Source organism: Lepus europaeus, chromosome 2, assembly GCF_033115175.1.
Source record: "Lepus europaeus isolate LE1 chromosome 2, mLepTim1.pri, whole genome shotgun sequence".
In the NCBI taxonomy this organism is placed as follows: Eukaryota; Metazoa; Chordata; class Mammalia; order Lagomorpha; family Leporidae; genus Lepus; species Lepus europaeus.
The window spans coordinates 61,257,255-61,276,230 of NC_084828.1; the positions used below are offsets into that span (position 1 = coordinate 61,257,255).

Sequence of the window (18,976 nt, forward strand, 5' to 3'; positions counted from 1 at the left end):
GCATTCTCTCAGTCAGAAATACATTTCTTTTTTGCAGGTCCTGAAAGTCACACTTTAGCTATAAAGGGAAGTACATTGGCAAAACTCTCCCTATGGGCCATCTTGGTGACTATTGCACAAAATTTACCTTACATAACAGAAGGTACAGAGACATTCAATATAAGCATTAAGTGTGAAAGTAACCTTCTCAGCACTTAGGATACTAGTAAGATAATCATACACGTTTTGATTTTTGTTAAAATGTCATAGCACACTTGAGAGGACAAAGTCAATATTGCTGCATAAAGCCTAAGGCACTAGAAGAAAATTAGTCAAAAAGCTGTTTCCTAAAACTAGGATCATGATGACTGATGTTCTTTCAATTAAATCTTGTATGTTTAGAATGAAAAACACACGGGCTGGTACCAATGTCTATCCACACTTCAGGTTGTTATCTGCTGCATTGGCATGAGTTTTGGTGAAACTTCAACATCCCACCCAGCATCCTTTAATATGCCCTTGACTGTTAGGCCTTTCCAGAGCTTAGAGTCAGCCCCTTCTTCTTGTCTATGTCAAAACCAGCCTTTGCTGTATTGATGTGGTTGGCACACTGCTTTCAGTCAGTAGTAAGGTATGTTCTCCAGGGTCTTATGTGCATTTCCCTTTGCCCTGTGCTCTGTGGTCACTACCAATTTGATTTTAGCACTGGCCACCAAATCCATAGCACCTTCTATTTCTTTCACCGTCTTCCCAGGTATCATTCAGTTAGCCAGGTCACTGTATTTGGAAACTTGCATCTGTCCTAACATTGTTAGATTGACATGCCCTCCTCTAGTCATTGCAAATGATTTATCTCTGGGTGGAAAAGAGGCTCCTGGAAGAACAGTAACTGTTTCCTTGCCTGCATTGATAAGATCTGCATCAGCTTCATATTGTAATGGATATGGACCCAAACCCAGGATTCCATTTTCACTTTAAAGATGAACAGTGATATTTGGACTGATAAAATTGCTGGCCAGAAGGGGGACTCCTGTGCCCAGATCAGCATACATATCATCCTTGAATTTCAGAGCTGCACCTGATGATGTGCTGCTTTAGAGTATCTTCAGGTTGATCAGATATGGCTTTTCCATCTCCTTCCTTCCAGATTGATAAGCACTCAAGTTTTCTTTTCTTTTTTTCTCCCTTTATAAGCTAATGCACATACAATTTAGGCATATGAATATCTTCTGTAGCAAATGATCTAATACCTACATATTTACAATTTCTTCAACCCCCACCATGGTGGTTTCCATAGCTTTGGGAATGGGCAGGTTGAAATTTCTTACATTTTTCCTGAAAATCAGGTTTATAGCTCAGTCTGCCTTCCAGATTTTCACCAAAGCAAAACCCCCAGTAATAGCTTTCTCTAAAGTGAAGTGTTGGTCATTAAACTCCCTCACCTTTCTAGGCTAACTGGCAATGGCACTGTTGTTACCTTTGTTGTAGCTGATGGATGATTCTCTTTCTTGGACCAGTGTAAAATGGAGAAACTCCAGTCCTTCCTGTGTGAACTCTCTGTACAAGTGGGCTGGTATGTGTCAGTTCTACTTCGAATTCACCAGATAAGGACCGTCACTCAAATTTTGCATTTTCTCCCCATATGACAAGATCATATGTTTTATTTGCTTAGATTGAAGTAAAAGGCCCAAACCAAAATAGTGTGCCCCAGCACTGTGGCTGATTGCAAGTAATCCTTTTACTCCAGTCTTTAGTAAAGTTCCTAGAAGATTCTCTGGCATTTCACATAGCCCAGAACCACAAACCAGAACTGTTGCACCCTCAGGGTTGCCTTTAACAGCTTCTAAAGGATATGTATAAAGCTTGATATGGTGGCAGCTGTTTGTAGAAAGGTAGACAACACATCCTTGGCCCCGGTGTGCCTAGAGCCACAGGTGGAGGGTCAGGGTGGTGGCTCAGAGGAGAGGAGTTTGAAAGCTGCCGTCTTTGGGGTCTGATTCTGGAGAAGGCAGATGGCTAAAGCACATGAGTCAGGGTGTGGGTTTCTGTCAGTGGGGCTGTTTGCAGTAACAGAGCAGATGCTTGGTGAAGTATTTAAGGTGCCCCGTGGGAGGTCCACATCCCAGGCTGGAGGGCCGAGGTGTGAGCCCTGGCCTTGCTGCTGATTCCAGATTCTTGCTAATGCACACACTATGAGGCAACAGGTGATGGCTCAAGTTGGTGGATCCCTGCCTCTCACGTGGGAGTCTTGGATGGAGTTCTTACCTCCTGGCATTGAATTGGTCCTCTCCCAGGTATAGCAGGTATTTGGGGAGTGAACCAGTAGATGTGAGGTCTGTTTCTTGCTGTTTCTCTCTCTCTCCCCCTCTTTTTTTCCTTCTCTCTTATTCAAATAAAAAGATAAAAACAACAATAAAGGAAATGTCATAATGTAGAAATTATTTTCATCAATTCTACTGTTTAATTATCCAGTATAACAACAGAATTATTGTCTTAGTACATTTTGTCTTTATAATAAGATACCACACACTGGAACAAAAACCATAAGTAACAGGATTTTTTTTCTCAGTTTTGGAGAGTGTGAATTTCCAGATGAAAAGGCAGATTTGGGGTCTTGTTAGGACCCTGCTCCTTGTTCATACATGAGATCATTTCTGTGTGTCCTCACATGGTAGAAGGGATGAAGAGGTCCCAGGCATGTTTTATAAGCCATTCATCATGACTATGTCCTGACGATCTTAATATCTCCAGGGGCCCCACCTGCTAACATTTTCACGTTGGTGTTTAGGTTCCAACAAATGAAGCTGGGGGAACACAGCATTGAGATCTTAGCAAATACTGAAGAAGTGATGACAATCACTTAGGTGGTCTTTCTTAGCGAACTAGAAACTTAACAAACTATTTGTGATGTGTGTGAAGCTTTAAAAGGAGGGGCTGGGGGGGCTGGTGATGTGGCACAGCAGGTTAAGCTGTCATCAGTGAAACCAGCATCCCATATGAGTGCCAGTTTGAGTCCTGGCTGCTCCACTTCTGATCCAGCTCCCGACTAATGCACCTGGGAAAGCAGCCGTGGATAACCCAAGGGGCTGGGACCCTGCCAACCATGTGGGAAACCCACGTGGAGTTCTAGGCTCCTGCCTTCAGCTGGTACAACCTGGGACATTGAGGCCATTTTGGATACACACCAGCTGATGGAAGATCTCTTTCTATCTCTCCCTCTGTTTCTGTAACTGTCTTTCAAATAAATAAAAAACCTTTAAAAATTTTAAAAATAAATGGAGTGAGAAAAAAGTAAATAAAGAAAAATCTGTGATAAATCCAAACCTGCAATTCTGATTTAAAATTTAAAATTATTAAAAGATTTAGTTTATTTATTTGAGAGCTAGAGTTACAGACAGAGGGAGGGAAAGACAGAGAGAAAAGTCTTCATCCACTGGTTCACTTCCCAAATGGCACCTGAAGCCAGGAGCTTCTTTCTGGTCTCCGCGTGGGTGCAGGGGCCCAAACACTTGAATCATCTTGCACTGCTTTCCCAGGCCATAAGCAGAAATCTGGATTGGAAGAGGAGCTGTGGGACTCAAACCGGTGCTCATAGGGGATTCCGGCACTGCAGGCAGAAGCTTGGTCTACTACATCACAGCATAGAACCTTATAACTGGCAGAAGTTATGTTTTCTAATAACACTGAATACCTTCTAGCATTATCTGAAAATCTTGAGGATGTAGAATATGGCGGTAAAAATCTGAGATATTCTATTAACTCTAGATATCAGCATTATAAAAGATAGACTTTTATTCTCTCCTTCCTTTCAAACAGCATTTTTTTTTTTTTTTTGTACTGAGAAACCTAAAACCCTTACATTGCTAATGACTAAGAAACTCTTCTCAAGGCTTTCAACAAATCTCATTATTTACTGTTTCTTTCTGTGGGGTTTCTTCTCTTTTTGGTAAAATACAAACACAGAAGTGTATTCCCTTTAGACACTATTAAAATTTAACTGAGTTACTCGGATGTTTCAGTTGCAAATACTTAAGTGGAGTGATATTTCTATGAACTACATTAAATCTAAAAATAATCCTTGCCCTAAATGTCTGGTAGTGTCAGCAAGAGCAGGAAAATTATTCATGAGAGTTGGCTCCGTAATGTAGTCTGATAAAACAAATATAGGTACTCGAGATTTTGAAGCAGTATACATTGGAGGTAGGCCTATGTGTAGTGTATATGGGACATCACTCTGTATTTCATGCTAACTTGGAAATAACTAAGTATTTGAGGTAAATATTGGAAGTGTAATATAAAGGGCAGCTTTATCCTTCTCAACATAAGACTATACAATCCTAAATTAGTAGAACTGTTTTTATTGAGTGCCCTTGTTCACATTGTCCCTTCTTTCCAGACTGTTAGTCTTTTCATTACATTTTCAGCACATAGGGAATGGATTTCATATATTTCCTTTATAAAAGATTTATTTATTTGAGATGCAAAATTACAGAGAGAGAGAAGAGAAAGAGAAAGAGATCATCTGCTGGTTCATTCCCCAAATTGCCGCTGTGACCTGGCAGAGACAGGCCAAAGCCAGGATCCAGGAGTTTCTTCTGGGTCTACCATGTTGGTGCAAGGATGCAAGCACTTGAGCTGTCTTCTGCTGCCTTCCCAGTCACCTTACCAGGGATCAAATTAGAAGAGGAACTTGAACTGGCACCCACATGGGAGGCTGGCTCTGCAAGCCATGGCTTTAACTTCCTGCACTACAGCTCTGGCCCCAAATTTCATAAGTATAGATCCAAGAATACAATGATACAATCCTCCCTTCCTTTCTTCTCCTTTCCTTCTTTCCTATTTTTTCTCTTATTTTTGTTTATTAGCACATTTTCAAATTACTTTATGATCACAGACAATGCTCCTCGAAACTAAGAGCTCTACAAGTAAAAAAGGTGGGTAGACCACTGTTCCACAGGGGTACAGACAAGTGTTAGAGACAACAAATCACAAGATATAAGTTTAGCTCATATAATTTTGTTACTGTATATATTATATACAATCAATCAGAAAACATGATATTTGCATTCTGGGACTGGATTATTTCATTAAGCATATTGGACTCCAGTTGCACCCATTTTGTTGCAGAAGACAGAATTTTATTATTTTTTATGGTTGAGTAGAATTCCTTGTGTATGTACTCCACATTTTCTTTCTTTGTCATCAGCTGACAGACATCTGAGCTGATTCCATATCCAGCTATTATGAATTAAGATTCAACAAACATAGGGATAAAATAACTCTTCATATGCTGATTTCATTTCATTTGGGTAAATTCCCAGGAGTGGGATGGCCGGATCATACAATAGATCTATTTTCAGATTTTTGAGAAATCTCTAGACTGTCTTCCACAATAGTTTTACTAGTTTACATTCCCACTAACAATGTATTAGGGTAATCTTTTTTTCCCACATCCTTACCACCAGTTGTTATTTTTTTTTTTATTTTTGGATGATATCCACTCTATTTGGGTTTAGGTGAAACCTCTTTGTGGCATTTATTTGCTTTTCTCTGATGGTTAGTGACCCTGAAAGTATTTTCATGTGTCTGTTGGTCATTTGTATTTCATCTTTTGAAAAATGGCTGTTCATGTTCCTTGTTCATTTCTAAATTGGATTTTTCTTTCATTGTTGTTATGTTTCTTTTTTAATCAAGAATTATTTTATTTATTTGAAAGAGTTATTACAGAGAGAGGTAAAATCAGAGAGAGAGAGGTCTTCCATTCCGCGGGTTCACTCCCCGAATAACCGCAATGGCCAGAGCTGAGCTGATCTGAAGCCAGGAGCCAGGAGCCTCCTCCAGGTCTCCCACATGGGTGCAGGGGCCCAAAAACTTGGGCTGTCCTCTACTGCTTTCCCAGGCCATTAGCAGAGAGCTGGACCAGAAGAGGAGCAGCCAGGACTCAAACCGGCACCCACATGGGATGCTGGTGCTGCAGTCTAGTGTTTTAGTCCACTGCTCTAGAGCACCAGCCCTTGTTGTGTTTCTCTAGCTCCTTATTTATTCTGGATATTAATCTTTTTCCAAACACTCAGTTTGCAAATATTTTCTCCCATTCTGTCAGTTGCTTCTTAACTTTGTTGAGTGTTTCCTTTGCTCTGCAGAACTTCTTAGCTTATTATAATTCCATTTGCTATTTTTGCTTTTATTGCTTGTACTTCTGGGGTCTTATCCAAGAAGTCTTTGCCTAAGTCAATGTCTTATAGTGTTCCCCCTAGATTTCCTCTAGTAATTTGATGGTTAAGATCTTTGATTTAGATTGTTCATCCACTGTGAGTTGAATTTTGTGTAGGGTATAAGTTAAGTGTCTTGTTTCATACTTCTGCATGCAGAGATCCAAATTTTCCAACACCATTTACTCAAGAGATCATCCTTTTTCCAGGGAGTGATTTTAGCTCATTTGTCAAAGATTAGTTGGTTGTAGATGTACGGGTTATTTTATGGGATTTATATTCTGTTCTGTTGATCCAAAGGTCTATTTTTTGTGCTAATATCAGACTATGATGATTATAATTGGCTTGTAGTGTGTATTCATATCTGGTGTTATGATGCCTCCAGTTTTATTTTTATTGCTTAAGAATGCATTAGATATTCAGAGTCTCTTGTGTTTCCATATGAATTTCAGCACAGTATTTTTCTAGATCTGAGAAGAACAAACTTGGTATTTGGTTTGAGATTGCATTGAATCTGTAAATTGGTTTGGATAGCAGGGCCATTTTGAAGATATTAATTCTTCCAATCTACAAATATGGAAGACTATTCCATTTTTGACATCATCTTCTATTTCTTTCCTTCATGTCTTATAATTTTTATTATAGATATCTTTCACATTCTTGGTTAATTTTTCCTGAGGTATTTAATTTTTTTGGTAGCTATTGTGAATGGGACTCATTTTGAGTTCTTTCTCAGCATGGCATTGTTTGTGCATACAAATGCTATTGATTTTTGTGTGTTGATTTTATATCCTGCAACTTTGCTGAATGTTCTAAGTTCCATTAGTCTGTTAGTGGAGTCTTTTGGTTTCCCTATTTAAAAGATTATGTCATTTGCAACATTGTTAATTTGTCTTCCTCCTTTCCAGTTTGTATCCCTTTGATTTCTTCTTCTTGCCTAATGACTCTGCCTAAATCTTCCAGAGCTATATTGAAAAGTAATTTTGATTGTGAGTATCCTTGTCTGGGCCCAGATCTTAGTGGAAATGCCCCCAGTTTCCTCCCATTCAATATGATACTGGCTGTGTGTTTGTTACATATTGCCTTGATTGTGTTGAGATATGTTCCTTCTATGCCCAATTTGTTTAAGGTTTTTATCATGAAAGATGTTGTATTTTATTAAATATTTTCTCTGGATCAATTGGAATAATCATAGGAATTTTACTTTTCACTTTGTTAATGTGATGTGTCATATTTATTGATTTGCTTATGTTGATCCATTCCTGTATTCCTGTGATAAAGCCCACTTGATCCAAATGGATAATCTTTTAAATGTGTTGTTGGATTTAATTAGCTAGTATTTTGTTGAGTACTTTTGCATTTCTATTCATCAGAGATATTGGTCTGTAGTTCTCATTCTTTGCTGTGTCTTTTTCTGATTTTGGAATTAAAGTGATGCTGGATTCATAAAAGGAGTTAGTGAGGAGTCTCTCCATCACTAGTTTCAAATACTCAAGAATTTTCTCGTGTTACTTTTCTCAATGTGTTCTGGGTAGAGCAAGTATGAAAAAGGCAAGTTGGGAAAAATCATAGGAAGATTTCTCAGCCTTATTCATGCCCACCTATCATCTCTGTTTTTTCCCTTATGCTTATATTTCTCTATCATGATGGATATCTGAGGAACTGCATAATGGTTTATGGCTTCCTGTGAACCCATATAAGCATATACTCCTCTATTCAAAAAATAGTTGTTAAGTGTCCGACTTGTGTAAACCATTAGTAGAACTTGGATATTCTGGCAGTGTTAACCATGTATTTCTAAGGGAACAAAAGTATAAATGGGAACAACATTTGTAGTTACTTTCCAGTGGTTGGGATTGACTGATTATATGGGGCCATCAAAATTTTATCAAATTTTTAGTTGAAATCAGACAAGTGTCTGATATCTTGTACTGTGCAAAACTTAGTGACCCATGAAAATATTTAACCAGCAACCCTTGACTCAGTGCCATGGGGAACTCATCAATTGATATAACTAGGCCTGATACATACATACATATATATATACACACACACACACACACACACATATATATATATATATATATATATATATACTTTTTTTTGACAGGCAGAGTGGACAGTGAGAGAGAGAGACAGAGAGAAAGGTCTTCCTTTGCCGTTGGTTCACCCTCCAATGGCCGCCGCCGGTGCACTGTGGCCAGCGCATGGCGCTGATCCGATGGCAGGAGCCAGGTGCTTCTCCTGATCTCCCATGGGGTGCAGGGCCCAAGCATTTGGGCCATCCTCCACTGCACTCCCTGGCCACAGCAGAGAGCTGGCCTGGAAGAGGGGCAACCGGGACAGAATCCAGCGCCCCGACCGGGACTAGAACCCGGTGTGCCGGCGCTGCAAGGAGGAGGATTAGCCTATTGAACCACGGCGCCGGCCGGCTTGATATATTTATATCTATCAGTCTGTAGCACTCAACTTCCACTTAGACTAACTTATCTGCTGTTTTCTTTTTGTTCCAACTATATTGTTCATTACATATATTTACAGGAAAGTAGGGTTTGGAAACGTAAGATCTTGGCTTTGCTGCTGACAGAATTTCTTACTTGTGAAACAATAGTACTCTTCCGGTGAGTTGAAAAGATGTCAAGGACATTATCTGAAACGATTCAAATTCAACAAATGTGGAAATGCTGATTTGAAGGAATGCTCTGAAGATTTCAAGGTATTGGATTGATTCATAGTAAAAACATTTCATCAGTAGCAAAAATTCAGTCCACATTTTTTCCATGTTGTACTATTTAGAATAAGGTAGCAACAGCAAAAGCTGAACAGACCCACATTAACGGGTCAAAGAATTTATGAGTGTAAAAACTGCTGTATAAAGTCATGGTTGAAGGAGCTCTAAAAAAATAAATACAGAATTGCTTAAGCACTGATTATCAAAAGTTCTGTATATTTTTTGTACTTCAGCAGCTGAGCTTAGCAAAATAATTGTGGTATGCATTACATTCTGTTTTCATAATTTTACTCAGTTCTTGAGGAAAAATGGAACTACTGAAAGTATACTTGGGTGACTAATGCACATGCTCCTGCTGAATTATCACAGTTAATCACATTCTATTAGGGGCACTCATTCCCCAACTATTGTAATATGAAAGGTAAAAATTTGACAGAAAAAAAGCAGGAAAATAAATGATATTTCATTTTACTTATTTTACCTGAACAGGGAACAATTTAAATGTATAAATGTGAAGCATCTCTTTGGAGTCTGCTATTGGTAATTGCTCCCATCTTTAAGTAATGGACTATTTAAGGTACAGTAGTCATGCACTAGCTGGTCTAATTTTAAATTGCAAGCTATTATATATACATTAGTCCCCTGTAGTACAAAATGGAGAGAGAGAAATGGTATGGTGACAACCATCCAAGATGAGGGAACATAATTACCTCCCATCATTGCTCTAATGAATTTAGACACAAGACAGTAATATAAATGATGACAGGAAACATGTTTGCTAAAAGTGTAGCACAGAGACCATACATCTACTATCTCAATCTTAATTACAGCATAAGCACAGGAGATGATTAGAACTTATGAAATCAGTCTGATACAGACATAGGGATACCAGAAATCTCTTGGTAAAGGTTTGGAACAACAGCAAAAACAAGACTCTTGCTTATTCCTCAAATGGAAAGAGCACATCAGTGGTTTAGGTTGGACTTGTGGGTGATGGAGTCTCTGCTTGGTTTTACTCCAAGTTCTTGTCCTTGTATGAGAGAAGAATTCAAAGCAGAGACAGAGGTAAAGGTACAGGAAGTAAAGCAGGATTTATTTAAAGGGAGAATACACATTCAGATGTGAATGTGGGCAGCCCCTCTCCATGAGGAATGAATGGTATTTGCTCCCAGAGAAGTTTAGATCTTCTTTTTATAGGTTAGTAGTTGGTATCCCAATTATATTTTTAAATAGGGCTCAAGCAAGCAAGCAATCCTGCTGCCACTGAATCCAACTTTTTAGAAAGTAGGCCACTGATTGTGAAAGTAGACCTAATTTTTGGGCAAATACACACAGAGCTATTCCTTGCTTTTCTACTACATACAGGATAATAGGTTTGTTTAGATTAAAGATTCCTTGAGCAAAGGTGTTTGTCATTCAGTCCTTAATCTTTTGAAAGGCTCATGTTGCTCTCCTGTCTGTTCAAATAGGTCAGTGTCAGGACACTTTAATGAATGCTTAACATAATGGTTTGGCTATCAATCCAAATCCTGGAATACACATCTCACAGAAGCCTTCTGTTCCCAGAAATGTCCTCAGCAGCTTGTCTGTGGTGGTTCTATACACAGTATATCTTTTCATTTAAGTGAGAGGGTGCATTTTCCCAGGTTAGGCATCAGGAATACTCCAAGTGGATTACCTCCTGTTCAGGAATTTGGGCTGTGGTTGGAGAGAATTTATAATCTTGTTTAAGGTTTTAGTGGTGTTTGGGTGGTGTTTCCCTTTAAGTCCTTCTTAGAGGGACTGCAGATGAAAACTTCATGTACATATGTAGAATGACTCCAGTTTTAATTGGAACTAAGTTCCTTTGCAAGACATTGCCAAACAGAAAAGGTCTGTCCATAAAATCCTGAGGAAGGACTGTCCAGCTATATGGTTGAGATATATTTGACAACTAAGCTGTCAATTCTAAGGCAAACAAGGATTGGGATTTTGATATAACGGTATGCAGAAGAAAACTTCCTCCACGTCTAGGACTCTGAAAGTAGACCTGTCTTCAGATACTTGCGCTAGGATGGTTTAGGGATTTGGTACAACAGGATGAAGCGGAATGACTGTAAGTTGCTGAGCCCTTTGATATTCTCCATTTGGCCTTAAAGTGTGCAAAATAGGGGCCAGCACTGTACACCAAGGTGGGAGAACAAAAAGAAGATTCTGGCTCCTGGCTTTAGACTGGCCCAGCCTTGGCAATTGTGGACATTTGGGGAGTGAAGCAATGTATGGAAGATTATTTCTCCATCCCTCACCTCTTTTCTCTCTCTATGTAACTTTGTCTTTCAAATACATAAAAATAAATCTTTAAAAAATGTACAAAATGGATGTTTTACAAGGAGGCTGACAAGGAATTAAAACTTCATGATTAAAAAAATTAGTCATCAAAGAGTTGGAGTCCCTGCTTAGTTTCTGGTTTTAAGAGTCACTGAATCTGATGAGAAACTACATTGTTCTTTAGGAGGACTATGCCACAGGCAGCATGCATGGTTGGTAGTTAAGCCTTGATCCTGGACTTGTGGATTTACTCTATTTTGGATATCAGCAAGGAAATCATTCAAAGTTGGACTTTTCTCAGTATTCATTAGCATCTCATAACAAAAGATTTAGACTTGGGGTCATTAATGTGAAAGGAGGACCCAGGGCTGATAGCAACTCTCTGTCTCACAAAGCAGCTGGACATTCTGATGTCACCAAAGCTGGTGGGAGATGCTAACATCTTCTATCTGGCAAATGAGGGATAAAGTGAATTTTTGAGAATGAGGCTTGTGATAAACTCCCATGATGGCACAGCTCCTCAAGATAGGGATTGCACACGGGAACTTGGCACAAAGTAAGTGGCTCCCAAAGCAATCAGAAAATCAATATTCTTACCTGTGATATCCAAAGTCGCTTGGGGCTCTAAGCATGGGATGTTTCTTTGGGTTGTGAGAGCTGTCTGAGTTTCTAGGCTCTCTTTGTCCTGAAATAAGGATGTGAGCGAATTTGGAGAGCTCCCTTTGTTATCAGAGCTGAGAGCAATCCAAGTGCCCCTGTCTTTTACATTGAGGACAAGGGCCAAGTAAGAGCATTCTCTGAGCCAATATCTAATATTCCAACACCCAAAGTACTGTATTTTTGGCTTTTCAGCTTCTAGCTATAGTAGGACACTCCCCAGGTTGGCCCTGAGGTTGCCATATGCTGCTTACAGTTACTGCTATTCTATAAGCATATTGTTTGGGCTATTTCCCACATTTGAGAGCCATTTCCTCTTCAACTTTTTCTCTGTTTTTAAGTGCCTAAAATTCTATATCTAGCGTTTGGTTCATGGAAGTCTAGGGTCCCTTGGCCAGTTTCTGGAGTTTCTTCTGAATATCTGGGACTCACTAATGACTGAAATAGATACCAAGAAGGACCTGTCTTCAGGAGTGCTAAGGTTTATGTTAGCATATATCTTCAAGGTGTTTACTAACCACCCTGGAATAAGGCTAGATTTTCCTCCTATGTTGTGCTGCCTCCCTGATTTTGCCATAATTTGTAAGCTTGTTGATAAATTTCCTCTTCTCAGTCAGTAAATAGGTAATGGTGCTTTAAATTGTCATGACCTCTTTGATAAATCCAATCAGGATCTGTTAGTAGGTCTGCCAATGCATTCACAACATAGTGGTTGGAGAGGCTGTTGTGCCATTAGCATATCAGCATGGAAATAAGCTTTAGCCTAGTTACTCTGTTTTTCCTCCAGAGTGGAAGAAGTAGCTAAGACAATGTGTAGTTCAGCCTAGGTAAGGTTAAAAATCAGTAAACTTGGTGGCATCTTTTGAAAACCCCCATAGCTTTGGCTTGCATTGACTTAAGTCAGTCATAGTGAAAAGGACATGCAGTTTATTTGCCTAAGCATCTCAATTTGCCAACAATCTCAGGGACAAAGCTTCCTTGCATTTGACCGGTAGAAAGTCCCAATGAGAGTGATTCCAGCCAATCTGTCTTCTGGTAGAGGACAACAGTGGAGGCCATGGACTGAAGTGAAGGTGAATTGGGTTTTGAAGGTATGGGAAAGAACCCAGCTGTGGGACACATTGAGCATGGGGTCTTAGACCACTCAATAATGGGTCACTCACCACATCTATCTGTTGCTCCTTTATATCCTTATCTCTAGGACAACAGGGCTATAAAAGAGTCCACAGCTTCTTCTAAGAGTGGGGTTTTGAAAGAGTGCCATAAAAGCCTGGATATAAGGAATTTCGACCTTCTTTGCTTCCTCTTACAAAAGAGATCAAATTCTAAGGTAATATTAAAATTGAGAGTCCCATTTAGTGGCCAGATCTCGACACTCCACAGTTTATGTAGTGGCATTGTCACGGGAGAAAGGAGCCATGGAAGCCATGGGGTTCTTGTCTTCACGCAAGAAAGAATCCAGGCATGACACAGAGAGTGAAGTGCTGAGGTTTTATTGGGGATAGGGCATCCATCAGAATGGAAGGGACAGATAGAGAGTGCCCAGTCACTCAGACTGAGGGACAGTGGGGGAGCATGGTTGAATGGAGAGAATACACCTGAGTAGGCCAGGTAGGCAGCTGAGCAAAGCAGAGGGCTGAGAATGCAGTCTTTGTTCAGACTTCTGATTTTTAAAGGAGTCTCTTTACCCATCTCCCCCTCTCCTCTAGGGCAAAGGATGGGGAGTCCTGGTGGAAAAGTTTGTTGGGTGAAAATTAGGAAATTATACTCCCCAGATTTGCTGGCACCTAGTAGAGGGGCTTCCCTTAGGGTGTCTGTGAAGGTTTTTATTGCCCCATGTTATCAGGTCAGGTAACCCATTTGGTCCTGAGGAGAGGATTGGGGGAAGGGCTGGGACCACCTAGAAGGTTATACAGGTCTGGGCAAGACTTTGAAGTACAACATGTGCTGGACTTCTGGCGCTTCCTCAGTAGGAGCTGGTCTTCAGGCCCTTCTCACACATACATAGGCTAATTTCTAACTTCCAGCCTAACAGCATGACAGTTTTATAAATGACAATTAGCTTCTTGTTCATGGCATCTAGTCTGAAAGCTTCCCAATATCTGAGTAGGCACCCTGGAGATGAGTCCATGGGAAAGTATATAGAGTATGCATTGGTGACAAGAACTCTTTATGGACTAGAGAGAGAAGAGGAAGTCATGGCTCCATGAGAGTCTTGTCCTGCACAATCATTTGACTCAAACCCTGGGGTTTGGGGTGAGATCTGGTATACCAGGATCTCTTTGTGCGCAACAAGCAGTCCTGGGGGCTCTGCATATTAGTTCAGAACAGGTGTCCAGATCTCAAATGTGATCTCTGATTTGGGATGTTTCAAACTGGTACACCATGGTTTTGAGTACATCCCAATGTGCACAAGCTAAGCCCAGTACCTCCTTGTGGGTTCATACCTTAGGCATATCCAGGGGCTCTCTGTAGAATTGATTCAGTCCTGAAATCTTGTTCTACATCTTGAGTTTAATTGCCCTGTGCCCCAGGCATTTATGGGGCTCCCTGTGTTTGCCCAATGTTTATTTCCAATACTGGAGTCTCACCATACCCAGAGTTCAACTCAAACCTGGTGCCTAAAAAGGGGTATACAGGTATCTTCAGACCCTGGGAATTTACCATGAGGAAAGCAGGGTAGATCATAAGAGATTTCAAGCCTCAGCTTTAGTGCTTTGACAGCCTGATTAGTGCTCTAGGTCTGGCTAGTAACAGCCTAATTTACCTACTACTGAAACTTCCAATTTCTACTTGAATGAGACATGGAGAGAGAGAGAGAGAGAGAGAGAGAGAGAGAGAGAGAGAGAGAAAGAGAGAGAGAAGGAAAGGATGGCAAGTGCTGAGTAGAAAGGAAAACTTCCTTCTAGAGTGGAAGAAGCCAGACCCTTAGTATCCAAATCCTGGGCCAGACTGGAAGCAGGGTGCCTGATCCTGCATACCTACCCACCATCTCCCATCCCCTGAAGCCAGAACTGAAAAAGCTGGACCCTGTTCTACCCCTGGAAGCTAGATACAGCAATCCAGTCTGGAACTTCTATCTGCCTGGCAACCCACCCCTGCAGCCATTTTTCCAGTGCATAGTACAAAACCTACCTCCTATTTCTGTTGGGTACGGGGCATCAGTGACCAGGGATTTACCGAACACTTCCAAGAAGTCTTCTAGTGCTTTGTGCTCTGGGTGACAGCTCATTGAAGGGAGCTATGCCTATGAACTCTTGGTCATACTATGAGGTTGAAAATTGGCTCTCATTGCCAGCTAGCACATCTGGGTATGAGAAATGGCCAAATGCCTGCACTTCCTGCTGTGCCTCTGAGGACAGGAGTGATATTGGAATTGATCCCCTAAAATATAATATTGAAATGTGGTCCCTTAAAGTTCCCCAGAAGTCCCATCTGGGGTGCCACATATGTTATCTGAATATGGGGTGCCATATGATATCACCATATGCTTATTAATAAATCCCCAATATTAATAATCCTGAGTGGATTCTTGCCTAATATTTAGAGAAGAATTCTAAATACCGACAGAAATAAATGAGGCAGCATGATACATTTTAAGCTTTTATTCGGTGTGAAAGATGCATAGGAGAGTGAGAGTTTTGAGAGAGAGGGGCAAATCTGGATTCATACCAAGTACCAGGAACCAGCCACGTGGAAGAGCATCTAGGACAGGAAGCCTAGGGCGGGTGGCCCAAGGCCATGTGCCCTGGAGGCGCAGGGCTGCAGCCAGCCCCCTCCTGGCAAGAGGCCAGGGCAAGGGAAATGGATGGACACAACCTGTTCCAGGCTGTTAATCCACTCTCAAAAGGGAGTGGTTAATTAACCTGATTGGCTGGTAGGCACTCAGGTGTGGCCAGGTAGGGGCATGAGGTCACATAGGGGCATGGTGAAGGTGTGGTCTTCCATCTTACAAACCTAATCAATTTTAACCTGTATATCTGTCTACTCCAGGAGGACTGACCATGAGACCTAAGGGATCCTGTTGGTGTGGCAGTGTACCTCCTTCTCTCCTGAGGTATATTCTCCTTCCCCTGTCAAAGACAGAAGTGCAAATGCACTCACCAGAACTCAGTGTGTGGTCTAATACTGCTCCTCAACTCTTGGCTGTCTGGCCATGTTATGTTGTGGGGGATAAGGTCCTCTGCTTTGTTTATTCAATTCTTGCCTTGAAGTGAAAGATCAAAGCAGAGATATAGATAAAGGTGCAGGAAGAAAAACAGGATTTATCTAAAGTAAGATTACATATTCAGATGTGAATTTTGGCAGCCTCTCTCCACTGAAATTTGGTTCCTCTGTAGGATAAGGGGTGGTGGCATAATTGAATATGCAAATGGGCAGTTGGGGTGAGGTTTCAGTGAAAGTGATGATCTTTAGGAAGGCTTCAAGGCAGCTCCACCTGGAGCTGCGCATACACATGGTCATCATAGCATCTGGTATGTGAGGAGGACTTTTGGCTTGGGTGCCTGCTGAGGAAATGGGTGTGCTGTTTGTGTACGTGTTAGGCTGGTATGGAAGGGGGTGAGGTTTTAGGTGGTACACACCTCTGGCAAAAAGACTGCTGGCAGTCTCCCAGCTCACTTGTTCACTAACTCCCTTGAGCACCTAGCCCACATCAAATTGATTTTAGAAGAGGTGCTGAAACTACATATACTCCAAGCCTGTGTTTTGTTTTTTCAAGTTGAATTAAAGTAAAAGTAGCAATTAAAGGCATGAAGATAATTAAGAAATGCAGAAATTATTGCTTTGTTCATTTTCTTATTTTATTTTGCTTTAGTTTTAGTTAATAAGGCATAGATACTTCTGTTATGTCAGGAAACAGCATTTTAAGATAAAACCACAAAGAACTGAAAAAAAAAAAAAAAAGATCCATCAGAAGGTGGGGAGATAAGAATACTGTTCTTTCTCAGCCAGTCCCTCTACCATCAGCAACTTGAGAGCTCAGCATTTTCTAAATTCAGATTTCCACTGTATCTGCTTCCCTTCCATGGTGCTTATCTTCTATCTTCGAACAGTGTGTATTTCTACTGCTTATCTTCTGCTTTATGACTAGTGACATTGCCTGCTCGGTCCCTGAGAAGCATCCCATTGTTTTCAATAGTTTCTGTGTGCACCAGAGTCAAACTCCAGTGGAGATCTGCTCTGATTCAGATATCGGCTTGAATGTTGGATGTTCCCCAAAGGCCCATATGTTAAAGGCTTGGTCCCAGGACTGCTGCTACTGGGAGGTGGTGGGACCTGATGCATGTTCTTTAAGACATTGAGGGCTATTCTTGAAGATAGTTCTTCAGAAATATTTGCTATAAAAACCTGAACTTAGGCCCAATTTTTCTCTGTGCTTCCTGGATTACCATGAGGTTCTTCTTCTGCATGTGCAAAGCCATTGTACTCTGATACATTCACCAGATGCTGAAGCAATCAGGTCATTCCATCTTTGAACTTGAACTACGAAAACTATGAGCTAATTACAGCTTCTCTCTTTATAAGCTAAGTTACCTCAGGTATTTCATTGCAGTGATGAAAAGTTGACTCATAGATCTGATAAAATTGATCAGTCCTATCCTCACAATAAAATTTCTTTTCAACAGATTTTCTCTGCAAAGGAAGCACAATGGTTCCAGCACTATTTACTGATAAAATCAATTTTTTTAAATTTTTTTAAATTTTTATTTAATGAATATAAATTTCCAGTGTACAGCTTATGGATTACAATGGCTTCCCCCTCCCATAACTTCCCTCCCACCCGCAACCCTCCCCTCTCCCGCTCCCTCTCCCCTTCCATTTGCATCAAGATTCATTTTCAATTCTCTTTATATACAGAAGATCAATTTAGTATAAAGATTTCAACAGTTTGCACCCACATAGAAACACAAAGTGAAACATACTGTTTGAGTACTAGTTATAGCATTAAATCACAATGTACAGCACATTAAGGACAGAGATCCCACATGAGGAGCAAGTGCACAGTGGCTCCTGTTGTTGACCCAACAAATTGACACTCTAGTTTATGGTGCCAGTAACCACCCTAGGCTGTCGTCATGAGTTGCCAAGGCTATGGAAGCCTTCCAAGTTCCCCGACTCTGATCATATTTAGACAAGGTCATAAAAGACAGAGTGAGGATAGTAACCAATGATCCTAAGAGTGGCATTTACCAGGTTTGAACAATTATACAGCATTAAGTGGGGAAGAGGACCATCAGTACACACAGGTTGGGAGTAGAGCCATTGGTGGTAGGGTAGAGGTTATGATTACAAAGGAATGAGGCCCAATTGCACTAGACAGGGTCTAGAACAAAGGACAGAGTCATTATTAGAGGAGCTAAGAAAGGTGCTGTCTAAGCTACAAGTAATTTTTCTGATTGAGAGGCAAATAGAACCTGATAGAAGGGGCTTGATAATAATCTGGTGGGCTTTAGGCCTTAATTTTGATTGGAGTGGCATAATTACTGGTACAAAACACTGTTACCTCAATGTAATTATAAAGAACCTTTGGATTGTAGCTCACTTCACCTAGAGACCTCTTTCCTAAATACTCATATGCTTCATGCTCTCACCTCCTTAAATTCTTTGCTCAAATATCCTCTTCTTAGTTTGATCTTCCCTGACTACCCTGTTTTAAATTTAACTCTATATCGTTCTAACACTTGCCCATGCCAAAACAATCCACATCCCTCCTTTCTTCTATTTTTCTCTTTTCCTTTGAAATGTCTATCAACATCAGACAAACTATAGAACATTCTCAATTACTTTGGAAATTATACATCAACCGCCATTAACATATAAACTCTACATGTAAAAAGATTTTTACTCTTTTTCCCCCCACTGTTAGATAGCTGGATGGCATTTTGTAGTCATTGAATAAATAAGTATTGTATTTACTGTACCTAAATTTAGGAGGTACAATGATAAAACTAAAGAGGTACTTAGGATGAGAAAAATAATGACTATTAGCCCCAGTATGGTGCATCAAACCTACAGATCATATAGTTCAAACTGGAACAGAGATAGAGAGCCTCTTGAAGACAATGTATGAAAACAAATTCAGTCCAAA

At 40.4% G+C, this 18,976-nt stretch overlaps 1 pseudogene; it reads right to left on the bottom strand.

Moving 5' to 3' along the window:
* Positions 1-422: 422 nt before the first annotated feature.
* On the bottom strand, positions 423-15,118 carry LOC133750952 (succinyl-CoA:3-ketoacid coenzyme A transferase 1, mitochondrial-like; annotated as a pseudogene).
* Positions 15,119-18,976: the final 3,858 nt, after the last annotated feature.